We start from the raw sequence: 6,984 nt of genomic DNA on the forward strand, positions 1-6,984 counted from the left end.
CTGGAAGGGTCATCTGCCTCTCCTATGAATCCTTTGTAATATTTTGTGGGCACATATTTATTATTTGTCTAATTTTTGAAAAGGTGATATATAGAAGTGGTACAAAATTCTGTGTGTGTGGAGTTTTCTCCTTTTGGGAACCTTCCTACACTGTTGGTGGAAATCGTATTACTAAGCTGGTACAACCACTATGGAGAAGAGTATGGAAGTTTCCCAAAAAGCTAAAAATACAGCTACCATATGATCCAGCAATCCCATTCCTGGGCATATACCTGAAAAGACAACTCTAATTAAAAAGATACATGTACCCCAATATTCATTTGTTGTTGTTGTTAAGCAACCTGAAGGTTCATAAACAGATAAAGAAGATAAGGTACATATATCCAATAGAATATTTCCAAGCCTTAAAAAGAATACAGTAATGCTATCTGCAGCAACACAGATGGGCCTAGAGATTATCATACTAAGTCAGACAGAGGAACACAAATACCTTATGATAGCACTTATATGCGGAATCCAAAAAAAAAAATGATACAAATGAACTTATTTACAAAACAGAAATAGACTTCAGTTCAGTCACTCAGTCATGTCTGACTGTTTGCAACCCCGTGAATTACAGCACGCCAGGCCTCCCTGTCCATCACCAACTCCCGGAGTTCACTCAAACTCACGTCCATCGAGTCGGTGATGCCATCCAGCCATCTCATCCTCTGTCGTCCCCTTCTCCTCCTGCCCCCAACCCCTCCCAGCATCAGAGTCTTTTCCAATGAGTCAACTCTTCGCATGAGGTGGCCAAAGTACTAGAGTTTCAGCTTTAGCATCATTCCTTCCAAAGAACACCCAGGACTGATCTCCTTTAGAATGGACTGGTTGGATCTCCTTGCAGTCCAAGGGATTTCACAGACACAGAAAACAAACTTGTGGTTACCAAAGGGATGAGGGGGATAAATTGGAAATTTGGGATTAACAGATATACACTAGTATATATAAAATAAATAATAAGGACCTACTGTATAGCACAGGGAACTAGTCAATATTTTGTAATAACCTATATGGGAGAAGAATTATATATATATATATTTGCTGTACACCTGGAAGTGTTAATAAACTATACTTAAATAAAAATAAATAAAAGTTTTAAAGTGTATAAGACCTAAAAGAAAAAAGCATATACATACTAGAAATTCTGTAAATATCCTAAAATTTTATATGAAATTCTTTATTGTATGTTCATGTACTATTTCATTCATTCTGTAAACATTTATTCTGTGGCTATTATGTGCAAAGCATGAAAGTAAATATTGACATGTGGCCACTGCCTTCAGCTTAATTTCTAGATGAGAAGGTCACCACGAAGCAAGTGATCATTTAACCACAAGCCATAGTAAGTATCCATGGGGTCACAAAGAGCTGGACATGACTGAGCAACTGAACTGAACTGATAGGGAGTGTAATAAAGGGCAAGGACAGTGCTGTGGGAGCCTGCAGCTAGGGGCAAGCAGAGAAGTCTTTCCTTAGCCAAGTGCTTTTTGAACTGGGATCTGAAGGCTGAGCAGGGAATAACTGTGGGAAGGGCTGTGTGAGGGAGCCGGCGGAGAGAAGAGGTTAGTATGTCAGATGAAGCAGCATCTCTGAAGGCTCCAAGAAGGAGCATTTCATGTTCAAGGGTCAGAGGAAGGCCAGAGAGGCTGTAGGTACAGTATCTAAAGGAAAAAAAAAAAAAAAAAAAAAAGAAGTCATCCCACTGAACCCAGCCCCATTCGTGGCAGATTTGCTGTTAAAGAAAGCAAACCCTGGTGTGCATGCTTTCCTGGACTTCTCACAGCCGAGCACCGCTGACGGCATCGCAGACCAGGATTTCCAACTTGGACTTGCCCTGTTCTACGCAATCTACCCAGAGCTGCTCCTTGAATTTCCCCAAATGTCTTTTATTCCCTCCTCCTCACTATATACAGAACATCATTAGTGTAAAATTATAATTAGAGAAACAGTTCCTGCCTCCAGGCATCTGAAACAAACTTAGTTCGGTAAGAAGTACATGAAGAGGAAAGTGTCAGGACTTCCCTGGTGGTCCAGCAGTTAGGACTCTGCACTTTCCATACCAAGGGCCAGGGTTCAATCCCTGGTCAGGGAACTTAAGATCCCTCAAGCCACCAGGCATGGCCAACAAAAGGAAAGTGTTCTATTAACTGAAGCATATTGTTTCTGTAAATATAGTAATTTGGAGGGAAGAAAAAGGGACTAAGAGGAAGAAAAAGGGCTCTGCCCTGCTTTCTATGGGCTTCCCTGGTGGCTCAGATGGTAAAGAATCCACCTGCAACATGGGAGACCTGGGTTCGATCCCTGGGTTGGGAAGATCCCCTGGAGGAGGGAATGATAACCCACTCCGGTATTCTGGCCTGGAAAATCTTCATGGACAGAGGAGCCTGGTGGGGTATAGTCCATGGGGTCACATAGCTCAGACATGACTGAGCTTTCTATAATAATAGCTAATATGATAGCCCATAGAAAAATGCCAATCAATTTTATCAAAAGGCCTGGAGGGACTTTGTTTTGTATCCCAGATTAGCAAGATTAGCTTTCCAGTAGTAGAGAGCTGTGTATTCAGGCCACTAAGACACATCGCCCACGGCACACGGGAGAACATGGAACTGGTCCTGCATTGAGAGGTGCAGTTTTTTAATGTCTGTCCTTTCAGAAATAGTAGCTTTATACTCATAAATTCAGTGCCTACAAAGTATAAGGCAAAGAGTATGTGGGCTCAGTCGCTCATTAAAAAAAAAAAAGTAAGCCTGATGCCACATTTCAGGACGTAGAGATTGCAAAAATCTTATTTTTTTCAAATAAAAAATAACCTAATATTAAGATCATTGAATTGTTTAAAAAAAAAAAGTTAAGAATCCTGCCAGAGTAAGACAATAAATGTCATGTCAGGGATTGCCCCAAAGCCTGAGTCAGATGATATTAATAGATATTTGCTGAATCGATATCAGGCACTCTGATCCAAATCCGAAGGGAGTGACTCCCCACTTGTCCTGTGTTTCTTTCTGCTGAGCATCTAAATGTTATGATGGCTTCTAGTCATCCCTGACTAGCTCTTGGTCTGAGAGACAGAGAAGGAGCCCCCATTATCTCTGATGTGCGATGGGAACACTGAGCTACAGGGCAGGCCTCGCAGGGGAGGTGCGGGAGGACAGGGATCTGCCCTCTGGGCCCACTCCGGCTGCTCTAGACTGCAGCTCCTCCATCTCCAGTGTCTCCCAGCCCTGCAGAGTCTAAGGCAGTGAAAGGTAATCCTAGGTACCACTCCCTGGCTCAGATTTCTCTCAGTTTGGCATCAGCTGCAGGCCATTCTGTTCAGGAATCCCAAAGGCTAAAGAAAAGAGATTTCGGATGAGGCATGCGTGGACCTGAGGCATCAAGGGCCACCCCTGGAGATGAACCAGCTCTGATGGAGCCCAGGGTATCTGCTGGAGAGAAGGCTGACATGGAGGGCAAGAAAGACAAGGAAAGATGAGAAGGGAGAGAGAAAAGAAGAACAAGAGACAGGAAAAGGACCAAGGGAGGGAAGGGGAGAGAGAGGAGAAAGATGGATGCCTGTGGTGGTGTGGGAATCATGGAATACCACCTGTGAGGGCTTCCTACATACCAAGCCTTTCCAACCTAACTTCCTCTGAAGCTCAGATCAGGATTATCTCACAACAATGCTATGAGGTGCGTCTGATGTGCTACCCTATTTTACAGAAGAGGAAATTGAGGCTTAGAAAGGTTCAGGAACTTGCCCACACAGCAACAGTCAGAATTTGAACTCCAGCTATCTAACTTTAGAGCGCTTCACTACATAATGTTGAGTGAAAAAAAACACAGCAAAACATACAGTGTGTTAAAAATACGTGAATATCAAAGGACACCATCAATAAACTGAAATGATACCCACAGATGGGAGAAAATATTTGCAAATCATATAAATAGCAAGGGACTTGTACCCACATATAAAGAGCTCTCACAACTGAACAATAAAAAAAAACCCTGATTTTAAAATAAGCAACAGATTTGAGTGGATATTTCTCTAGAGAAGATGGACACATGGTCTATAAGTGCCTGAAAAGATCCTTGATAGCTTCAGTCATTAGAAAAATGCAAATCAAAACTACATTGGGATACCACTTCCCATCCTCTAGCTTGGCTGTAATAAAAAAAAGATAATAGCAAGTGTTAGTGAGAATATGGTGAAACTGTGACCCTCATGGAGAAGGCAATGGCACCCCACTCCAGCACTCTTGCCTGGAAAATCCCATGGACGGAGCGAAGTCAGACACGACTGAGCAACTTCACTTTCACTTTTCACTTTCATGCACTGGAAAAGGAAATGGCAACCCACTCCAGTGTTCTTGCCTGGAGAATCCCAGGGACGGGGGAGCCTGGTGGGCTGCCGTCTATGGGGTCGCACAGAGTCGGACACGACTGAAGCGACTTAGCAGCAGCAGCAGCAGCAGCAACCCTCATAGGCTGCTGGTGGGAATGTAAAATGGTGGATTGCTGCGGAAAGCAGGTCATCCCTTAAGTAAACATAGAATTACCACGTGATCCAGCAATTCTGCTCTAAAATACACAAATCCAAGAGAACCAAAAATATTTGTCTACACAAAAATGTGCTCATGAAGTTTCACAGCAGCATTAATCATAATAGCCCCCAAATGGAAATGTCCTATATGCCTATCAGTTGATTAATGGATAAACAAAATGTGCTGTACTCATGTAACTGAATATTCTCTGGCAGTAAGAAGGAATGAAACAGTGATATGTGCCCCGACACAGATGAACCTTCAGGTGGTTAACGCACAAGACTGAATATGCTATAAACTGTACCTTCAAAGAATGTAAATTATATCTCAATAAAGCTGTTACTTAAACAAACAAACAAAAACCTAAATGATTTAGTATAATCAGAAATCCAGAAGGATGCGTGCTGAATATTGGTGGTTATTATTCTGTGGCCAGATTACAGGTCATTTTTTTCTTGTTTTATTACTTTGTCAGTCATTAACAATCAGGTCTTTTTCATCGATTCAAAGAGGCATGGGTGGAGTTTGCTGACTTAGCTTTTATTGCAGGGAGAGAGGCACCCCCAAACCATCTTCCAGCTGACCTGAGTGCCTAAGTGCCTAGGGGCGTGGGATGGAAAACTACCTGGCCTTTGTCAAGGGCTCCAACCCACACTCAGCCTCAGGGCTCTGGGCTGGGGCAGGCAGTGGTGAAGACGTGCTTGGCCCTAAGCCCGGCCACATCTGCCATTCCCCTGCTGGCCCTGGGGAGCAGCTGTGTGGCATCAGCCGGAGGTAGGGAGGCTACAGTCACAGAGCCCAGATGCTGCTGGAGTAACCAGACCTGCCTGCAGGAACCTACTGGGAAGTGAAATCAAGTTAGTCTGGGAAAGGAGCTTCAAGTCTCCTTGGCTCAGAGCCATGTGCAGGGCACTTCAGAGCAGATGAGCAGAGACCAACACAGAAATCTTTTTCCAAGGCTCTGAACTTTGGGGATCACCAAAGCACAACACCTAACTTGGTCTAAATCACTGCACCTGACAGCTGGAGGGGCCTCAAGTCTGGGACTCCCCCTCTTCTCTGCAGTAACACTTGCAAGGAATAGAGGGTGCATATTTCACACATTCCTCTCTGGTACCCAACGCCCATGTGTGGACTGAGCCCTCTTATGCAGGGATCATCTGGAATGTTCTCTGGTTTATTTTTCTTAATCTCTTATTTTGATTCATTTATTTTTAAAAAGCCGTCTCCCGCGGCCGCCTTCAATTGTATTTATGTTCGCTATCCAGAACCTCCATTCTTTGGACCCCTTTGCTGATGCAAGTAAAGGTGCTGATCTGCCTCCTACTGGCACTGAGGATTATATCCATATAAGGATTCAATGAAGAAACGGCAGGAAGACCCTTACTACCATCCAGGGGATCGCTGATGATTACGATAAAAAGGATCTAGTGAAGGCGTTTAGGAAGAAATTTGCCTGCAATGGTACTGCATTGAGCATCCGGAGTATGGAGAAGGAATTCAGCTTCAGGGTGACCAGCGCAAGAACATACGCCAGTTCCTGGTGGAGATTGGACTGGCTAAGGACAGTTCCTGGTAGAGACTGGACTTGCTAAGGACGACCAGCTGAAGGTTCATGGGTTCGTGGGTTCAAGTGCTTTTGGCTCTCTGAGGCTTAAGTGAGGATTTCCTTGCAATGAGTAGAATTTCTCTTATGTCCCTTGTCACAAGTTTAAAAACCTCTCAGCCTGTATAATGTAACCATCTGGGGTCTGCTTTTAACTTGGACTAGTGGAACTCCTTCATGCAACAAACTGAACAGAGCCATGCTGTCTAGTCTTGGGGTCCTTCATTTAAACAGAGGTCAAGCAGAGGCACCTGGCAGTGTCCAGCCTGAAACAAAGCAGTAACAGTGATGCTTCAGCCAAGTCCAGAGCCCCAGGATCACAGGCGGCTGTGTCTGGCCGGAAGCCCCTCAGCAGTCCCTCTGCAGAGTTCCCTGTCCTGAGAGAACGTCCGCACCTGTACAGCCCTCGAGGAAGCGGAGAATGGAGGATGGTGAGGCAGCTGTGCTGCTAGAGGGAGCCTTTGGCGGTTGGGGAAAGGTCCCCTACTGTCCCCAACGTGACCCGGCGGGCAGAGCTTAGGGCAACCACCCTCTAGTGAGGGGCCAGGACATCTGGCTTGCCACCAAGATCTTTTTGACCAGAAATATCCTAAATAATCAATTCCCAAACTAGAAGGTGAGGCCAACCTTCTATCAGTTCAGCTTCTGACAAGGGAACAAATTTCAAACCAATCTATCAGTCACAGCTGTAGAGCTTGCAACTCACTAGCAACAGTGGCCCAATGCCATGTGAAGTAACCAACTGATTTGGGGTTGTTTCCCCCCCCCCCCCCGCCCTCTTCAGTTTTAATGTTACATAATGTATTTAAACAC

General features: G+C 44.6%; 1 pseudogene; it reads left to right on the plus strand.

The window, feature by feature from the left end:
• Window positions 1–5,818: 5,818 nt before the first annotated feature.
• LOC129632097 (eukaryotic translation initiation factor 1-like) lies at window positions 5,819–6,623 on the plus strand (annotated as a pseudogene).
• The last annotated feature ends 361 nt before the right edge of the window (window positions 6,624–6,984 follow it).

Source organism: Bubalus kerabau, chromosome 17 (assembly GCF_029407905.1).
Source record: "Bubalus kerabau isolate K-KA32 ecotype Philippines breed swamp buffalo chromosome 17, PCC_UOA_SB_1v2, whole genome shotgun sequence".
In the NCBI taxonomy this organism is placed as follows: Eukaryota; Metazoa; Chordata; class Mammalia; order Artiodactyla; family Bovidae; genus Bubalus; species Bubalus kerabau.